Below are 21,644 nucleotides of genomic sequence, written 5' to 3' on the forward strand. Positions count from 1 at the left end.
CACAAGAAGAAAAGATTCAAGCTTGTAACCTTGTCCCCATGTCGCTTATGATTGATGGAAAAAGTATCCAACCGGTGAAGTAACCTATTGATTGGGGATCGAATGTGGCTTTCTTGGGAGACACCCGAATGGAAGGCACCATTTGCAATTGACACCCAAAAATTCGGTCCTGATGCGTCCGGCAAATACTCTCGTGCTGCTGTCCTCATGAAAAGCTCAAATGCAGGCAATTGTGTTTAATACTGCTCATAAATACCCATGCGCCATGCAAACTCGGCCAAGCTTCATTCCTTGTACTCGCAACCAAGGAGGAATACGAGTGCCCTTGACTAAAAGGGATCAATAATAGCGGCTTCAAAAGAGACGGATGCAAAGAACTCCACAAAAAGTTCCTGGTAAACTGGCTCACTGATAGTAAATAAGTTTCTCCACCCGTTACAAGTGAAGGAAAAATCATCCACTGAAAAGTTCTTGGTCAAAAACGGGGCCATCATTTCCATCAATCCAATCTCCTCAAATTGTACCCAATCAATTCTTGGAGAAATGACAAACTCCCTGTTGTGCAGCCATCCTAATTTGTTTGTGAAGTTAGTTAAAACATTGGTTGGCATGTCAACTGGAAGTCGGTATAACGTGTGGCGAGATGACACATGCCCTTAAAATTGTTCATTGGAACCTCTTGAAGCCATTTTTTGCAAAAACAAATAAACCAGGAAAAACAAAACAAAAAGCTCCACATGTTAAACAGGTTAGCAGCAAACAAAAATCAAATGCCCAGGTCTCACGTCGTGATCAATAAGGCTCACGTCGTGAGTTTGTTGCTAACAGCGAGAAACGGTCAGGCCATTTCACAAATCGAGACAAATACTTTGTTGGGGTTTCATTCTAACTTGATTCTAAGTACATTCAACCCACATGAAGTAAAGATTTCACATATATAGGGCATCGCTTTTGACATTAAAATAAACTACAAACCCTAACCCCTAAATCAACCAAATAAGTCAAAATTAAACACTAAAAGTAAGATTGGTGTACCTTAAATTGATGTTAACGTGAGCACAAGAGTAAAATGAAGTGGAATCGGCCGAAATCGAGTGTGTGTGGGGGGACCAAGAAGTTGTCGGCGTTTGAGGTATAAAAAAAGATAGGTCAAACGTGTTTTGCTTTCTTTAATCAGGTGGTCCCGATTTTTGTCTTGCTCACGTCGTGAGATTATAGGCCTCACGCGGTGAGTCTGTTTTGTGGGCTAAAATATTGGGCCATTTAATTAATCCGTAGAAATGGGCTAAGATAAATTTTGGGCTATTATAAATGGGCTGAGACAAAATAATGGACTAATAATTTAAGTATTCCAGTCCGTATATCAGTCTAGACTCACGTCGTGAGCATACGTGCTCACGTCGTGAGCTCGCTTCTGGTTTGAAAAATTAATTTCATTATTAATAAAAACCTTGAATTTTTTAAACCATTTAATTTTAAGAAACCCCACACTCGATTTGTACCTTTCTGAGGATTATTAGATGATGATACGATTGATACTCTTAAAAACTAAAAATCCAAAAACTAAAATGAAAAGAAAAGAAAATTCAAACCGAGCTCGGGTTGCCTCCCGAGAAGCGCTTCTTTTTAATGGAGTCATGAGTCGGACTCTGTGCCTCCTACATTGAATCGTCTGAAGAGCCCACCACCAACTGAATCTTCTGCTCCTTCCATCGTCTCTTGTAAGCTTGGACACGTCTAATATACGCCTTCTTCGAGTTCTCCTTTTTAACTTTCACCTCGTCCACATCAAGCTTTCTTTTGATCCCTTTAGTCTCCAATTTTTCATCACTCTTCTTAAGCTCCATGGGAACCTTCTCTTCTTTCATCACTGGACTTGTCTCCTTAGAAGTAACCTCCTCTTTATCACTTGACAAATCATCGCATTCCTTACTTACCAAAGATGTTGGAGTTTTATTGGCAATCACCTCAAAAACAAGTGGAACGGATGCTCTTGGTTTGGTGTGTTTGACTCGATGAATTGTCTTGATTTCTTCCTCCATGAGTTTCTCCAATTCTTCAAGTTCATTCTCTTCATCAATATTGAATACCTCACCTTGAACATCATTGTCTTGGAAACCATCTTGAACTCCAAAAGTTTCCACCTCATCACCAACTCTCAAAGTAAGCTTGGATTCACGAACATCTACCAAGGCTCTAGCAGTATTAAGTAGAGGGCGACCAAGAATGATTGGGACATTGATATCTTCTTTCATATCCATAACCACAAAATCAACTAGGAAAACGAATTTCCCAATTTTCACAAGAATATCTTCTACAATCCCTCTAGGATGAGTCACTGAACGATTGGCCATGTGAATGGTCATTTTTGTAGCCTTCATCTTCTGAATATGCAACTTCTAATAAAAGGAATAAGGCCTCAAATTTATGTTAGCCCGAGAATCAGCTAAAGCATAAGTCTTCAAATTATTTCCAAGCTCACATGGAAGAGTGAGGCGTCCAGGATCTCCTATTTTCTTAGGTATCTCTCCCAATACAACTTTTGACCTTTGCTCACTAAGAATAACTGTGGAAGTCTTCTTCAACTGTTGACGAGTATCTATCAAGTCTTGTAGGAATTTCGCGTACTCGGGAATTTTGGATAGTGACTCGATAAAAGGAATATTAATAGGAATACCCTTTACTTGCTTGATAAACTCTAGATGTTCCCTTTCCAGTGGACTAAGATTAGCTCGAGACGGGAATTGTAAAGGCAGACGATAAGTCGGAACGGATTCTGAATTCTGCTGTTCAGACCGGGCCCACGTCGTGAGAATAGATGGCTCACGTCGTGAGTTTGGTATTTCAGCAGAATTTTGATTTTCGATCTTTAACTTCTTCGGTTCTTGTTCGGGCTGCCTTGGCTCCACTTCTAATGCTTCTAGGAACTCAAAGATGGCCTCTTCTTTAGTCTCGATCATCATAACATGGGATTGAGCATCCTTTTCGGGAAATTGTGAGGATAATTTGTTGCTCACCAAAGTAGTTAGTTGATCAATTTGGACTTCTAGATTATGGATCGATGCTTGATGATTTCTTAATGAAGCTTGCTGGTCAATCATCATTGTCTGCTGTTCTTTTACCATTTTCATGTGTTCCTTTAGCACTGCATCAGTATCATCATGCCTTTTCTCGGAAGCTTCCATAAATCGGGTCAAAATGTTTTCCAAATCTACTTTCTTCTCGGCTGATGGTTGCTCTTTTTGGTAGAAGCCTCGGCCTGTCTGCTTATATTTCTCTTCCTTCTGCTTCTTGTATTCATCTAATGGCAGCCACTCCTTATTTGGTTTTCTCCAATCTTCATCATACTTATCCCCACTCGAGTAGCAAACTTGAGCCTTCTTGTTCCCATTTTCATCCAAGTTGCAATCCTTAGTCAAGTGTGGACCATTACACCTTTCACATCCAACTCTTATAGCATGAATTGATTGGTCCATTTTTGTCATTCTCCTGTCCATTATATCAAGCATGGCCATTACAGCAGCCATGTCTGCAGAATTTCCACCCCCACTTCCTTTAACTCCTTCATTTCTTGGATTATGGTACTCACGAGAATGCTTTGCAAATTCTTCAACTAACTCTTTAACCTCCCTTGGATTTTTCCTTGTCAGTGGCCCTTGAGAATCAAGGAGTTGCCTTGTCAAGACATTCACCCCATCATAGAATATGGATACCTCTTGTTGAATGTTAAGGTCATGTTGAGGACAATTCCTTAGCAACCCTTTGTAGCGCTCCCATGCCTCGTAAAGTGACTCCCCTGGCTGTTGCTCAAAATTAGCTATCGCCTTTTTTAGTTTAGCTATCTTGGATGGTGGGCAAAATTGGTCTAAAAATTGTTCGCGCATTTGAGCCCAAGTAGTGATTGTACGAGGTGGAATTGCTTTTAACCAATATTTTGCAGCTCCTTTAAAAGTAACGGGAAGCATCCTTAGCAAGACGGTATCTCTATTAACATTCGGGACATTGAAATAATCTGCAATGTCATTGACCTCATCTAGATGCTTAAAAGCATCCTCATGATCTTTTCCATAAAATGGAACATCCTTAAGTGCATTAAGGATGTGTCCCTTCAGCTCGAATGTGGTAGTGGTAGGAATTGCGGGTTGTACTAACCCCGGACCAACATCGTCTCGAATTCGCTTCTTGTAAGCTCCCATTGACATCTCTTCAATGTTCGTCATCTCGTTTTTTGGCTCGTTCTCGGGTTCACTCGTATACAGTCCAAACTCGGCGTCAGATTCGTATTCGGATGGAATAGGTTTTTGATCTAAGCTTTCTATCTTGTTCTTGTCCTTTGAAGATGAACTCGACTCTCCTGTTTTCTTTCCGGACTTATTTGTAAAGACAGATTTGAGATCTTGGAAAGGTTTCTTCTTTGGTGTTTGGTTTACTTCTGCGTTCTTATCCGTCTTCTTGTGAATGGCCGACTCTGGATCTTCAAGTGGTGGCACCAAAGGTGTGTTGGAACCTCTGGTCAAGAACTTCTGCAATAAAACAAAAATAAAAACGTAAATCTAAACTAAAATTAACTAAAATAGCCTACTGACTGGTTACCACGACGTAGAAAAGATCACCACCTCGTGTTGTCGCAGAAAATTTAACAGAAAAGAAAAACGAAGAAAAACTAAAAACTACTGCACTCACGTCGTGAGTTGGTTACTGAAACAAAAATTTAAGCTGAAAAGGTAACTTTTTGCAGGTTTTACCCCACAAAAAGGATCGATTAACCTAAAGCAAATAAATCAACATTCAAATAAGCCGTTCCCCGGCAACGGCGCCAAAAACTTGATGCGTGCAAATAGCTACACTTAATTTAAATTTATAACCTAACTAACTTAACTAACTATATTGCACCTAGGCAATGGACCTAGTCAAATTATAAAATAGTCGGGTAAGTCGGGTGTCGATCACATGGAACGGTTTTGACTGAATAACCTATCTACTATTAAATTAACCTAATTTTCTAGCAAAGCTGGGGGTTTTATCTAATTTTGCAAGTTTAGATGAACTTAATCTCTTAACACAAAATTCAATTAGTAAAAAAAACACTTCTGTTAGTTCGAATCCACTTTCCCTCAATCGTTTGTAAATTAGCTATGACAATTACTGTTGGTTACCAATTAAGATAGCATTAGCAATTTAGTTCTAAATCTACTAACTTTAATTAATTCATGTAAATCTATGTATGGTCACACAATAGCTAACACAGAATCAATTAAATGGAATTAGAGCCATGTAATATTGATTTGAAAAACACACTTATAGTCATAATATGAGTTCTCTAGCACAGCCTAATTTTAATAACTTAATTGCTTATCTAAGATTAGTTTGATCTTAGCTCTAATAACCTAGTGATCACTGAATTATTAGGTATTCAAATTCATGCAGATTCATATTCACTAACTACACAGAACAAGAATTTAAAGCAATCAAATATCAAATCAAACATGCTAGATTCAATCAATCAAGCACAAGTCATAACCAACAAGTAAACTCAAATCTAAAGTATTCACACCATGACTTCCAGCTTCATATAGCTAACAGAAGCAGCTAGATTTAGCTGGACATACTAGCAAACAAACATAAATAACTCATACTCAAAAACATAATTAAAGTGTACCAAATTATTAAGCTAATATGAACTCTTCTTCTCCTTTGGTGTTGAAAACCAATTCCATACCACTTCTCCTTCTCCAATTCGTCTCCAGGAATCCTCCAAGTTGGCCAAAAGTCCCTCAAGTCGTAATGATCAAGCAAATATATAGTTTCTGATTCTTCCATTCTCACGTCGTGAGCAAATATGTCTCACATCGTGAGCACGTAATTATCCGTGTTTGATAAGGATTCTTCCCCCTGATGCCTATCTTCTCGAATACTCCAACTCACGTCGTGAGCCTTCAATTCTCACGTCGTGAGTACGCGTTTTTGCTGGATTTTTAGTCTTTTTTTCTTCAAGCCTCCAAAGTTTCATGTTCTGACGTTTTTAGTCCCTTTTCTTCAAAATGTCTTCTATTCGGCTGCAAAGTACAATTTAACCTTATAAGTATCATTATTCTGTGCAAATAACCAAAATATTAATAAAAATGTACTTAAATATTGGCTAAAAACATGTATAAATATGGCAATATCATGACACTTTTGTAATTAAATTAAAAACTAGATGTGAATAAATATATTTGTATAAATAAAAAATACTTAAAAGCAATTATAAAACCCACTCACCATCCAACCAACACAACCCACCACCACCACCAACCACCCATCACCACCACCCATCACAACCAACCACCAAACACAACCACCCACCTCTCATCACCACCATCCATCCACCACCATATACCCACGACCATCCACCATCCACCACCACCCACCATTCACCACCCACCACCACTCATCATCATCCACCACCACCCACCACTCACCACCACCCACCACCACCATTCACCAACCACTACGACTAACCACCCATCACTACAACCTACAACCTAATACCGCCACCCATTTCCACCGCCAACCACCACCCACCCATCACCTATCAAAACAACCACCCATCACCAAAAAAAACCACCACCACCATACATCACCACCACACGCCTCTACCACCACCACCCCACACACTACCCACCACCACCAACCACCACCCATCACCACCACCCACCGCCACCACCCATAATTGTCACCCACCTTCATCACCTACCACCACCATCCCCACCATCATCCACCACCATCACCACCACCCGCCACCACAACCAACCACTACCTGCAACCACCCATAACCACCACCCACTACTACCATCAATCACCACCAAGCACCACCCATCTCCATCAACCACGACCTTCACCCGCACCATCACCCACCACCATCACCACCACCCGCCACCACAACCAACCACCGCCGATAACCACCCGTAACCACTACCCACCGCTACCACCTGCAACCACTATCACCACCACCGACCTCCCCACCCACCACCACCATCCCACATATCACCCATTAAACCCACCTGTCACCACCACCCTATCAACAACAACCACAATCCATCATATTCACCCGCCTCCACCACCTATCACCACCACCCCACCCACCACCATCCCCTCCACCAACCACCACCACTATCCACCAACATCATCACCACCACCCACCACTACCATCCACCTCCAAACATCACCACATGTCACCACCACCTTCCATCACCTATCCATCAACACTACAACCATCGACCCACCCACCACCCACCATAACCCCCACCCCCACCACCCCAATGGTTGTTCTCGTGTATATAATCACATGTGATTATATGTATTTAATCACATGTGATTTATATAGATAGTATTTGTTTTTACTAATAAAATCATATGTGATTAGATACATATACTCACATGTGATTAAATGTTTCTAAGCGCATATAATTAAAATGGAAAAAGAACAATTATTGAATAAAGAACGCGAAAATGAATATTTTCCACATAAAAATCATATGAGATTGGATACATATAATCACATGTGAGTTTATGTATCTAGTCATATATGATTTATATATACAAGATTCGTTTTCACGTTTTTGATTCAATAATCGTTCTCATGTATTAATCACATATGATTAATATGGACACAAAACAACTTTGAAATCTTGAATACGAAAACAAATCTTGTGTACATAAATCATATATTATTAAATACACGAGAAAAAATATTGAATCGAGAAAAAAAAATATATCTTCTCCATATAAATCATAAATCACATGTGATTACATGTATATATCACATGTGATTTATATAGAAAATATTTGTTTTTCCTAATAAAATCATATTTGATTAGATACATATAATCACATATAATTAAATGTATTTAATCACATATGATTAAAATGGACAAAGAACAGTTATTGAATTGAGAATGCACAAATGAATATTGTCCATATAAAAATCATATGAGATTGGATACATATAATCACATGTGATTATATGTATCTAGTCATATATGATTTAATATAAGATTCGTTTTTATGTTTTCGATTCAATAATTTTTCCCATGTATTTAATCACATATGATTAATATGGACACAAAACAACTTTTAAATCTTGAATACAAAAACAAATCTCGTGTACATAAATCATATATTATTAAATACGCTAGAACAAATATTGAATCGGGAATGCAAAAATATATATTGTCTATATAAATCATGTGTGATTAGATACATATAGTCACATGTGATTATATATGAATTTAATCACATATGATTATTGTCCACGTAAATCATATGTGATTTGATACATAAAATCACATATAATCATATATGATTATATGTATCTAATTACATTAGAACAATTATTGAATAAAAAATGTGAATATGATTATTGTCCACATAAATTATATGTGGATAATAATCATTTTTGCATTTTTTATTCAATAGTTATTTTCTTGTATTTAATCACACGTGATGATAATCACATATGATATATGTGGAAATTATTTGTTTTCACGTTCTTGATTTAATATATGTTCCTGTGAATATAATCACATGTGATTATATGTATCCAATCACATATGATTTATGGATAATATTTGTTTTCGCGTTTTTGATTTTATAATTTTTATCATGTATTTAAGCACATGTGATTATATGTATTTAATCACATATGATTAATGTGGATAAAGATTTGTTTTCGTGTTTTTAATTCAATATTTGTTATCATGTATATAATCACATGTGATGTAATGGTAGTCATTGGTGATAGTTGGTTTATGTTAGTTATGGGTGGTGGTGGGGGGTGACAGGTGGGGTGGTGGGTGGTGGATGGTTCGGTGGTGGTGGTGTTGATGGGTTGGTGATAGAAGGTGGTGATGATGGTTGGTGGTGGTAGGTGGTAGGTGATGGTGGTAGTGGGGGAGATATGTGGGGTGGAGGGTGGTGGTAGGGGTGGTGGTTATAGTGGGTGGTGGATGGTGGTGACGGGTGGTGATGATATGTATCTAATCACAAACGATTTATGTGGACAAAATTCATTTACGTGTTCTCGATTTAAGAGTTGTTCTCGTGTATTTTATCAAATAAGATTATATATATCAAATCACATACAATTTATATGCACAATATTTGTTTTTTGCATTCTCGATTCAATAGTTGTTATCGTGTATATAATCACATGTGATTATGTGTATCTAATCACATATTATTTATATGGAAAAGATTCACTTTTTTCCATATAAATCATATGTGATAAGATACATATAGTTGATGGGTTTTCAACATAACATACAATCCTATGTGTGCATGCAACCCTATTAAGATCTATGTCTTCTCTAATTGAACATACAATATGAACAACAATGTGTAAACCCTAGATCTCTAGTAAATAATCAAAAATTACACAATAAGGGTTCTGATACATACCTTTGATTGTTGTGTAGTAATAACAATCCAAAAACCTTGTAGATGTTGAAGCTTGAGAGCAAGTGTCACAAGTGTAACACCTCTAATGAATCACAAACACACTTAGCAAGAGAACGAGATATAATAGAGGAGGAGACAGCTTCAATTTTCGGCCACTCTTCTTCGGGTTTCATGTAGCTAAAAATACCAAGGGTTAGGCTCCTTATATAGTGAGGTGACTTAGAGCCAAACCTAAGGTTTTAGGGGAAACCTTAATTCCTTAGCTTAAGGACCAAGCAGCCCACAACCTTCCATCCAATATCCCTTGGAAGAAAATCCTAGGGCCTTCCTATAAGTTTTCGTCCAAGCCTGTTTAGGGAGGTTCTAGAGATTCTTTCCTCAACTATCAATAAATTGCCAAACAACCCCTACACTTTTAATTAATTCAATTAATCCAAAAACTAATTCCAATTAATTTCTAATTAACTATTAATTAAATAATATGATTTCCAATTAATATATTATTTCCATAATACATTAATAAATCATTCATTTTAATTTATTAATAAAATAATAAATTCTTTCTCTTTCTCAATAGGTCATCATGTCTAGTTGCTAGTATGAAGGTAACCCAAAAAGGTTGTGCTAATATCAATTCAAGTATATACCAATTATAGTTATGGGCTTAGACACCTAATTCAACAATCTCCCACTTGGATAAGTCTAATAACTATAGTTGCCAGTATAACTTCAAAAAATTGATTAGAAAATTGTAGCTCTTAAAGTCGCTGACGAACTCTAACCTAGTCAGATATGTGTCCTAAGATAAGTGATCATATAATCCTTCGTTCTGCAAGATATCATGTGGACAAATGACATGGAACAGAATCATTCTCATTGTCCAACAGTTTGTTTCCCGATTTCTGATTTGTAATGACAAAGAACTACTAATCTAAGACATCAATTTTGGTCCTAGCCGAGCCCGACACATAAGTCAACACCAAATCATCGAGGGGCCCAAGATATCGCTTTTCCTATTTTTAAGGCAAAAGGAACAGATAAACCTTGACTTATATGCTTGCACTATTCACTCGTCAAATCACACACAACAATGCGTTTTATAACATCAAGTTACTGATGCGTTTACGTATCATCAATTCACAACTAACTCGTAAACAACAACTCATATATCTCCATTTAAAGATTATAAGATATTATTTTCTTAGAATTACTCGTGATAAATTCCATGAAGTAATTCTTTGAGCGTGGGTTAATACAATACTTAAATTCTTCATTTCAAAAGTACTCATGAATATCGCAGCAAACCATTGCTATGTCTAAACCCTTAGACAATCTACAACCCAATTCATGACAGCCTTAATTCATTACTTACTTCCAAGAGTATTAATGACTGTGGATGTTTAAATAATCTAATTATTCGGGAAGTAAAACATGAAAAATGAAACACAATAATAAACAATTGACAATAAACAATACTCATAAATAATTCTCTATTATTTAACCATCAAAAGTCAATTACTTTTACTTTGTTACAGGTTTCTAAATATCTATCTAACTACTAAAACTAATATCATCCTTCAGACCAATGCTCCTCGCATATTGAAGGTGCTTGACCCTACTCAGACCATTTGTGAGGGGATCTGCAGGATTCTCTTCTGATGATACCCTCTTCATGACGAGGTGTGCTTCTTCTACTCTATGTCTGATAAAATTGTATTTTATGTCGATATGTCTCGATCTGTCATGATCTCTTGGTTCCTTTTGTCAAGGCAACTTCTCCTTCATTACCACATAAAATCTCCATTGGCTCCTGTATGGATGGCACAACTCCAAGGTCTCTGATGAAGTTCTTCAACCATATAGCCTCCTTTGATGCTTCGCTTGCAACTATGTATTCTGATTCACATGTAGAATCAGCCACGGTATCATGTTTGGAGCTTTTCCAAGTTACTGCTCCTCCGTTAAGGGTAAATACCCAGCCAGATTGAGAATGAAAGTTCTCTCTGTCTGTCTGAAAGTTGGTGTCACTATACCCAGTTACTCTCAATTCGTCACTGCCACCAAGCACAAGGACCCAATCCTTAGTTCTTCGCAGATACTTAAGAATATTCTTGACTGCTATCCAATGAGCTTTACCAAGATTTCCCTAATATCGACTAACCATGCTCAAAGAAAAAGCCACGTCAAGGAGAGTACATGTCATAACATACATGATTGATCCCACATCAGAAGCATATGGAACTCGACTCATTTCTGCTATCTCTGCATCAGTACTTAGACTCTTAGTCTTACTTAGTTTTGTATTACTTTGGTTAATAACTCTCCTTTCTTGGAATTTTCCATGCTAAAACGTTTTAATACTTTATCCAAATATGAACTTTGACTAAGTCAAATTAGTGTTTTACTCCTGTTTCTCAAAATCCTTATTCCCAAAATATAAGCAGCCTCTCCCAGATCCTTAGCGAAACACTTTCCAAGCCAGGACTTGACTTCTTGCAAGATTAGAATGTTATTTCCTATAAAGAGTATGTTATCAACATAAAACACTAGAAAGGTTACTATACTCCCACTAGCTTTGACATATACACATGATTCATCTTCACTTCTAGAGAAGCCAAACTCTTTAACTTTCTTGTCAAAGAAAACATTCCATCTGCAAAAAGCTTGTTTCAATCCATAGATTGATTTCTCAAGCTTACACACTCTATTGGGGTACTTAGCATCCACAAAACCCTCTAGATGACTCATGTAAACATCCTTAGCCAACTTCCCATTAAGGAAAGCGGTTTTGACATCCATCTGCCAAATTTCATAGTCATGAAATGAAGCTATGGCTAGCATAACCCTAATAGATTTAATCTTAGCTACTGGTGAGAAGGTCTCATCATAGTCAACCCCTGGGGTTTGATTAAAGCCCTTCGCAACCAGTCAAGCCTTGAAAGTATGTACCTTTCCATCCATGTCGGTTTTCTTCTTGAAGATCCATTTGCACCCAACCTTCTTGCGACCTGGTACATTGTCAACCAAATTCCAAACTTAGTTGTATACATGGACTTGATCTCGTTGTCCATTGCCTCTTTCCACTTGGCAGCCTCAGGGCTCGCCGTTGCTTCCTTGTAGTTTGAAGGTTCATCCAAATTTACCAGTGTACTATCACTGATAAACGTATCACTATCTGTAGTAATATGGGAACCATAAAACTCATGTGGCATTCTAACTCTACTGGAACGCCTAAGAGGAAATGACTCGTTAATTGGTTCAACTGGAATTTCTTCCTCAGGTTGAATGCTAGCGTTTTCAGAGGTTCCTTCATGATTTGACTCTTGAATTTCATCAAGATGAATTGTACTCCCACTGTCCTCTTTGCATATGAGCTCTCTCTCACGAAAGACTCCCCTTCGTGCTACGAAGACCACATTCTCACTAGGTCTGTAGAACAAATATCCAAAGGACTTCTGTGGGTAGCCAATGAAAATACATCTCTCACTTCGAGGTTCAAGCTTTTCGTGAGTCCCTCATCTAACGAAAGCTTCACAACCCCAAACCTTGATATATGCCAACGAGGAAACCTTCCCTGTCCACATCTCGTGAGGTGTTTTGGCAACCTTCTTAGTTGGGACTAGATTAAGAATGTGGGCAACAGTCTCTAAGGCATACCCCCAGAATGATATTGCAAGTGAAGCTCGACTCATCATGGAACGAACCATGTCCAACAAGGTCCGATTTCACCTCTCAAAACACCATTATGTTGTGGTGTCCTACGAGGTGTCAATTGTGAAACTATTCCACATTCCTTCAGATAGTCATGAAATTCGATACTAAGATACTCACCACCTCTATCAGATCTGAGCATCTTGATCTTCCTGTCCAATTGATTCTTGACTTCTTGTTTGAACTCTTTGAACTTTTCAAAGGTTTCTAACTTATGCTTGATTAAGTAAATATAGCCATATCTGCTATAATCATCAGTAAAAGTCACATAGAACCGATTTGCATCCCTTGTGGTGGATCTGAAGGGCCCACACACATCTGTGTGTATGAGATCCAACAATCATTCACCTTTTTCACAAGAACCATTGAAAGGTGATTTTGTCATCTTTCCAAGTAAACAAGATTTGCACGTATCATCTGACCTTAAGTCAAATGATTCCAACACTCCATCCTTTTGTAGTTGGGCATTGTGTTTCTTGTTGACATGCCCAAGATGAAAATGCCACAAGTATGCTTTGTCTAAACCATTAAACGAATCAATTTGTAAAACACTATTTCCTAAATTGTCTACAACCATCACAATTTCATACATTCCATCACAAGGTATAGCTTCAAAATAAAACACACCATTTTTGAAAGCGGAGATAGATCCATTCTCATTATTAAAATAATATCTAAAACCTTGTCGATATAAACCATGAAATGAAATGATGTTTTTTGTCATCTCTGACGAGTAGCAACAATTATTGAAATCTAAACAGAACCCACTACTAAGCACTAAGTTATACACACCAATCTTGGTAACAGGTGACGATATTCTATTGCCCGTGATCAGGTTCATTCTCCCATGCTCCACATCCTCACTTTTTCTTAGCCCCTGCAAATCAGAACAAATGTGAAAACCACATCCTGTATCAAGGACCCAAGAATGAGAATATGATGAGTTTTTAGATAATATAGTGTAAATACCTGTCGAGGTTGGCTTCACTTTGCCATCTTTTATGTCTTGCTAGTATTTAGGGCAACTTCGTTTCCAATGCCCTTCCTCATGGCAGTAAAAGCATGTAGCCTCCTTAGGATCAAAGGCCTGGGGAGCTTCAGAACTGGCTTTTCCTTTGGATCCATTGCTTGAGGATCCAGCTTGAGACTTTCCCTTCTAATTCTGTTTAGGAGGACCTTTCCTCTTCTTCCCTTTTCCTTTCCCTATGGCCAAGACAGTAACAACAACAGTAGGAGTCAAGGCAACACTTTTCCCCTTCATTCCACTTTCAACAGTTCGCAACAGGTTCTGAAGTTGAGCCAATATGGTCTCTTGTTTGTTCAAATGATAAGTCATGATAAACTAATCATAACAACTGGGCAATGAGTGCAAGACTATATCAATAGCCAATTCCTCATCAAAGTTCACATTAAGCTTCACCATGCGTTCCACATATCGTTGCAAGTGGTTGCTGACGGACTCTCCGTCTTTCATCTTGCTGGTGATGAGGGATTTTACTACCTCGTATTTCTCTTGACGAGCTCGTTGGTGGTACTTTTCCACCAAGTCCTTGTTCATCTCATACAGTCAGTAATCCTCATAGAACCTTTGTAGCTCAGGATTCATAGTAGCCACCATGATGCATGCCACTTTGGTAGCATCATTGTAGTGTCTCCTATACTTAGCTAGTTCTTCTGGAATAACTTTTGTTTCATCAATCTCGAGAAGTTCTTTTTCGAGCACATACTCCTTGTCCTCGAAGCGTAGAGCCATCTTGATGTTTCGCATCCAATCATTATAATTGGTGCCATCAAAGGTAACTCTCCAGCAGATGTTCAAGAGTGAGAAATTGTTGGTGGAGGAGGAACCAGAAACATCGTTGGGAGTTGACATCTGAAAATGAAGAAAGACAAGTTTTAGTTTAGATAGAAGTAATCCTTAATATAACACCCAAATGAAATATTAAGGCTAGGATCCAACTAGATATTTCACAACTTAGAAAAAGGATGTCGTAATCTAATTGTTAAATAAATATAGGTAGGTAAATGACGATTTACCAATTTCACCACGAAAACGAAATTTTAAACGAATTAGGTTTAAAATGAAATTCCTAGACCTTTTGAGATTCATTGAACTATTCAATGGCATGTTTAATCTCGATTAAGCTCTACCATTTGTGACTGGGATACCGAGGATCATAAGCAAGATGTGAATAACCATGCAAATTAGCTTGGTACTCTCGATGTCATTTATCATCTAATCAATGTGTCGGTTAGCCACGAACGCTCTATTAATCAATGATAATTTACGAGACACGCATTGCCACCCATTATTAGTCCATATTAGTGTGTCGGTTAACCACAAACGCTCCACTAATGACTTATATAAAGTGCAATGTGAAATTTCATGGATTAGCATGAAATTCACATTTTTCCTAAAGTAACTAAGATTGAGAATTTTATAAAAACATTTAGTTACTTTATTAATTTCATTATACTTATTATTGAGAATTATTTGTCCTATCAAACCCGTTCGGCTAACGACCCTCCACAAATCAAGGGAGCAGTGGGTAAGAGTGGATACCAATGGCGGACATTTTATATGCCGCTTCCTTAAACTCCCCTTATAGATCGGCTTCGCGAATGAGGCGTACTAGCGGTTCGACTGACTTGTCTTATATATATATATATATATATATATATATATATATATATATATATATACATATATATATATATATATATATATATATATATATATATATATATATATATACATATATATATATATATATATATATATATATATATATATATATTAACCTTTTAATGTTACATATAATATAAGGGTGTATTTTTATTACTTTTCAAAAATACTAAGGTTATATTTTAAAATTTCAAAATTAATGTCCAAACAGTTAAATTAAAAATAAAACCATTTATCAATTTTAGATAAGGATATCAACTTACATTTTAAAACATTCAGATATATACAATTAAACAATATTACAAAAGGTAATTATCCTTTTTAGTTTTAAAACATATCAAAAACCGAATTTTTGAATCTGACAGCTTACCACATCGTGGTAAACAATTACCATGTCGTGGCTAAGGCAAAAATGCAAGGCACCACGTTGTGGTGTTGGAAAAAAATGCAAATTTTGTTTAGCTTCTACTTGTTCGACTTCATATTAGTATCAATTCAATAGAAAACTAAACCTATACTCTGATACCACTGATGAGTTTTCAACATAACATACAATCATATATGTGCATGCAACCCTGATAACATCTATGTCTTCTCTAATTGAACATACAATATGAAGAACAATGTGTAAACCCTAGATCTCTAGTAATAATCGAAAATTACACAATAAGGGTTATGATACATACCTTTAATTGTTATGTAGTAATAGCAATCCAAAAACCTTGTAGATGTTGAAGCTTGAGAGCAAGTGTCACAAGTGTAATACCTCTAATGAATCACAAACACACTTAGCAAGAGAATAAGATATGAGAGGGGAGGAGAAAGCTACAATTTTCGGTCAATCTTCTTAGGGTTTCATGTAGCTGAAAATACCAAGGGTTAGGCTCCTTATATAGTGAAGTGACTTAGAGCCAAACCTAGGGTTTTTGGGGAAAGCCTAATTCCTTAGCTTAAGGACCAAGCAACCCACAACCTTCCATCCAATAGCCCATGGATGAAAATTCTAGGGTCTTCCTAAAAGTTTTCGTCCAAGCCTCTTTGGGGAGGTTCTAGAGCTTCTTTCCTCAACTATCAATAAATTGCCAAACAACCCTTGCATTTTTAATTAATTCAATTAATCCCAAAACTAATTCCAATTAATTTCTGATTAACTATTAATTAAATAATATGATTTCCAATTAATATATTATTCCATAATACATTAATAAATCATTCATTTCAATTTATTAATAAAATAATAAATTCTTCCTCTTTCTCAATATGTCATCCTAATCAAACAATATTTACATGTGATTATATGTATTTAATCATATATGATTTATGTTGGCAAAATTCATTTTTGCATTTTTCGATTCAATAAGTCTTATCGTGTATTTAATCACATGTGATTATATGTATTTAATCACGTATAATTTATTTGGACATGGTTCGTTTTCGTGTATTTTAACAATTCAATAATTATTTTCATATTTTTAATCACGTGTGATTATGTTATTCACATATAAATATTCATGGTAAATTTTTTATTTTTTTAAATGATATATTTCTAAAAACTCAAATCATTTTTTTAATTCAATAGTGCTTTTTTAGTTTCAGCCATCGTCAACTGTTTTTTGCTCCGAAAATGGCTCTCATCACATGTTATAGAATTTATATAAGATAAGTAAACTTATGTGATATAGAATTTATATAATATAAGTAAACTAACGAGCAAATCTAATGTTTATTATATAAATTTACTATTTAAAACAAATTGTATACAATTAATATTCAAAATAAAAATTGAAATATCCATCTTTATTGATCATATTATGTTGATTAAGTTATGTTAGAATTCACTGTCTAAATATGATATTATAACATACTTAAGTTAATTGTATATTATTTCTCTTTTGTTTTAAAAGAATGCATAGGAAGGATTGTCAGCAGCATCAATTATTATAGTCTTTTAGACAATACGTGTGATTTTAATGAAAAAGGTGTATGCAAATGTTTTTGACAATAACGAAAAGCTAGTTTTTTTTTTAATTTAATAGAAACGACCCATTAATATTAATATATAAGAAAAAAGACTATTCATTTTAACAAATGAAACAAAAGATTTGTACCTGAACTTGGTAAATTTGTACGTTGTTGACTTTCGAACAAAACAAGCCAAAGGAAAGCAAGTCACATGTACGATCTAAGCAGTTATCGCGGTCAAAAATATAATAGCGGTCACCGGCCGCTATTTGAAATCGCGGTTTTCGCGGCGGTATAGCAGTGATATAGCATTTTTATATTATTTAGAATTTATATATATTAAAGTATTAATCAGTAAATCATACTTTAAAGTTCAACCCAATCCAGTTGATTAGTTAATCAGTCAATCATACTTCACATATCATATTTAGTTAATCATACTTCACATATCATAATTAGTTAATCATACTTCACAAATCGGTTACCAATGCCCCAGTTAATCATACTTTAACACAATTAACGAAAAAACATATAAAATACATACTATTTTATCATACTTTAACACAATTACAGTTATTAAATAAAATGATTAAGCAATTTGATAGTTAATCATAATGTAGTACTTCAAGTTTTCAACACAATTAGCAACACAACACATACATGGTTTCAATGGAAGTCATGACAGTCACAAAATTACAATTTTATTCAATGGGATGAAACAAAAGTTTTAGTTAGGGGCTAAGAAAAAACAATTTTATTCAATGGAATGACACAAAAAAATGTTTTTTTTTATGTAAAATAGCCCAAAAATGAAATTTATTCAAATAGCGGTTATAGCGCCGCTATAGCGGTGACCATAATCGCGGTAAATAGTGGTAAATCGCGGCGCTAATAGCGTCACCGCTATTCTAAACCGATATTTCGAAATAGCGTTTCGTTACCTCCGCTAACCGCTATAGCGCCGCTATTGACTACATAGTGTATGACACATCTGTAAACGTTTTCCGGAAAAAAAATGACACGAAATCTTCATAACTCTCAGCCTGAACGTTTTGTCAACAAATTGGTTTTTCTTCTCATCGATCGTAAATATGACTTTTTGTTGATTTGATTTCTACTGTAGATCCAGATCTAGAGACTTGAAAACCCTAGGTATAGGTAGTTTGGTCTTTTCGATCTCGTCGTCACCGCCTTGGTGGACGGTGGTCCGGTGGCCTTGGTGGAGCAGCTTCCAATTGAGTGTGAAAAATTAATGTAATGGGTGGGGCCGTGGGGTGTCGGGGTGTCCTGCCTACGGTATTTTCTAAATAATATTATTATTAAGTATTAAAAAGTTTATTAAAATAACTAAATAATAAATTTCTCAATTTTAGAATCACTAGTCCAAATTTATTCTCAAATGGTCACGTTTGAATATATATATATATATATATATATATATATATATATATATATATATATATATATATATATATATATATATCTTAGGGGTGGCAAAAGTCGACACGACACGACAAAAATACACGACACGAAACGAAATTGGGACGAAATAAAAAATCGAATTCGTATTCGTGTCGTGTTCGTGTTGAATAAAATAAACACGAAATCGTGTCGTGTCGTGTTCGTGTCTGTAATTCGAAACGATAATAACACGATAACAACACGAAATTAAACACCAATATAACACGATTATAAACACGAATATGACACGATTTTAAAACGATTAAACCACGATATTGACACAATAATTTGTTTTTGTAATAAATTAAATAATAAATTTTATATTTTAAGCATATAATATAAATGTTCAAATAAAAAGGTTTCGTCGGCTCCTTTGAGAATTGAACGAACGTGCACTGGAAACTCAATCGACAATTTCCCTTCCCCATACTTGTATTGATGGCTTTGTTAACGGCACTATGCTCAATCGATTGTATTAAAGGGTTCCAATTCTCCCTTAAATCGCACGTATCTGCTCTAACAATTATCCCAATCAAGTGATCAACCCTAATTTTCCAATACCTTCTCATCTCAGTTCTTACCGATCGTATTGCTCAACCACCATTGCTGATCGAAACAAGTGAAGACGGTGAAGGCGTGAAGCACCGAACTTATATAACTCAGTTCTTACCGATCGCAATCAAGGTATTTTTTTCATGTGCTCTTAAATCGATTCTCAGTTTGCTCTTAAACCGCTAAGAACTTAGATAACTCGGTTTTTTTCCTCTTAATCAATTCTTGAGACATATTCGTAATTGATTCCAGTTATTTGATGCGCTATCATTCACGTTTTTCTAATCAGTGGTTTAATTTGATTTCTTAAACAGTTTTATCAGAAATCAAGTTATGTCCTTTTTTCCTGTTCTTCCTGATTCATGTTCTTGATTCCGTTTTTTTCCTCTTCTTCCTGATTCATGTTCTTGATTCTAGTTTTTTACTATATTTTACTGTATAACTTATATTTAATCTTTGTTTGCAACTGCAGAACTTATCAGCTTTTTTTTTCTGTTCTTACTGATTGTATGGGATATAGGCATATAGCTATTGATTGTACATGTTTTTATTAATGTGTGTTGTGTTTAATATTCTTCTTTTGTATCTGATTACATACTTTTTACTAAATTGCTTCTTGTCTTTTACACAAATGTACAACTTATATTTCATAGATTTTTTTTTTTCTGTTCTTACTGATTGTATGGGATATAGCTACTAATTATACACTTTTTGTTATTGTGTGTTGTGTTTAATATTATTCTTCTGTATTTGATTACATACTTTTTTTTCTGATTGCTTGTCTTTTACACAAATGTACAACTTATATTTCATAGTTTTTTTTTCTTATTCTTCCTTATTGTAGGGGATTTAGCTACTGATTAAATTCTGATATGAAGAGGTCAAAACTCGACACAACTTCTGCAGTTGTAGCTCCTCAGGTATTCCAATTTTTTATTAACTTTCTTTTTACAAACTCTTTTCTGCTTACTTTTGTGCGTAAGTTTCTGCTACACATTTTTTTTCTAATTTCTGTTGTGCTTCTAAGTTTTTTAATATCTGCTTGCATTTGTATCTTAGGATGTTGAACTTGAAGAATCTGATGACTTTGATGTCGTGGAGGTAGATGTTAAAGTAGAAGGTGAAGAAGAGGATGTAAAAATGGAAAGAGAAAAGTGGTCTAAGGTATGGAAGTTTTTTACTAGACTTCCAATTAGTAAAGATGACAGGGAAAGGGCGGAATGTAATCAGTGCAAAAAAAGATACATTTGTGAAACTAGGACTGGGACGGGTAGCATGCGAAAACACATCACAAAGTGTCCTAAAAGGGACAAAATGTTGAAACTAGGACTGTTGGTCGTGTTCTTGATAAATTTCGAAGTTCGTTGGCACATAAAATTGTTGAAGCTATAATTTGTGCAAAAGATTGGTTGTTTGGGATTTTAGGTAGTTTGTTATTTTTGTTGAAACATTTGTATAAAGTGATTTAACTATTATAATATGTTTATTATTGTTTGTAGGTGATGAAGAGTTGTGTTTACAAGATCTTACAGAAGATATTATGGAATTGGATAGCAAGGGAAATGATACACATGAAGTCATGGAGTGACAAGTTTGATGGAGTGACAAGTTTGAAGATATTTAGCATTATTTGATGTGATTTTATGTTATTTTTTGTCATTAAGTTCGCATTTTTCGTTTTTAAACTTACTTTTTGCAAGAACTTATCGATGACATTATTATGGAAATGGTTTTTTTGTTAAATTTTGTCATGTTGTCGTGTTTTTCGTGTTTTTTATTTTTTCGTGTTCGTGTTAATGAAAACTAACACGACATCGTGTCGTGTCGTGTTCGG

General features: G+C 35.6%; 1 long non-coding RNA gene and 1 other non-coding gene across 2 annotated transcripts; both read left to right on the forward strand.

The window, feature by feature from the left end:
* The first annotated feature begins 3,729 nt into the window (after positions 1–3,729).
* LOC145110255 (small nucleolar RNA R71) lies at positions 3,730–3,836 on the forward strand. The gene has a single exon (XR_013709638.1). It is a non-coding gene; the product is annotated as a small nucleolar RNA R71 (small nucleolar RNA).
* A 15,825-nt stretch (positions 3,837–19,661) lies between these two features.
* On the forward strand, positions 19,662–20,968 carry LOC145169285 (uncharacterized). The gene is made up of 3 exons (XR_013742406.1): positions 19,662–19,942; positions 20,655–20,730; positions 20,870–20,968. It is a non-coding gene; the product is annotated as an uncharacterized LOC145169285 (long non-coding RNA).
* Positions 20,969–21,644: the final 676 nt, after the last annotated feature.

Source organism: Lactuca virosa, chromosome 4 (genome assembly GCF_052849685.1).
Source record: "Lactuca virosa cultivar CGN04683 chromosome 4, Lactuca_virosa_CGN04683_v6, whole genome shotgun sequence".
NCBI classification, from domain to species: Eukaryota; Viridiplantae; Streptophyta; class Magnoliopsida; order Asterales; family Asteraceae; genus Lactuca; species Lactuca virosa.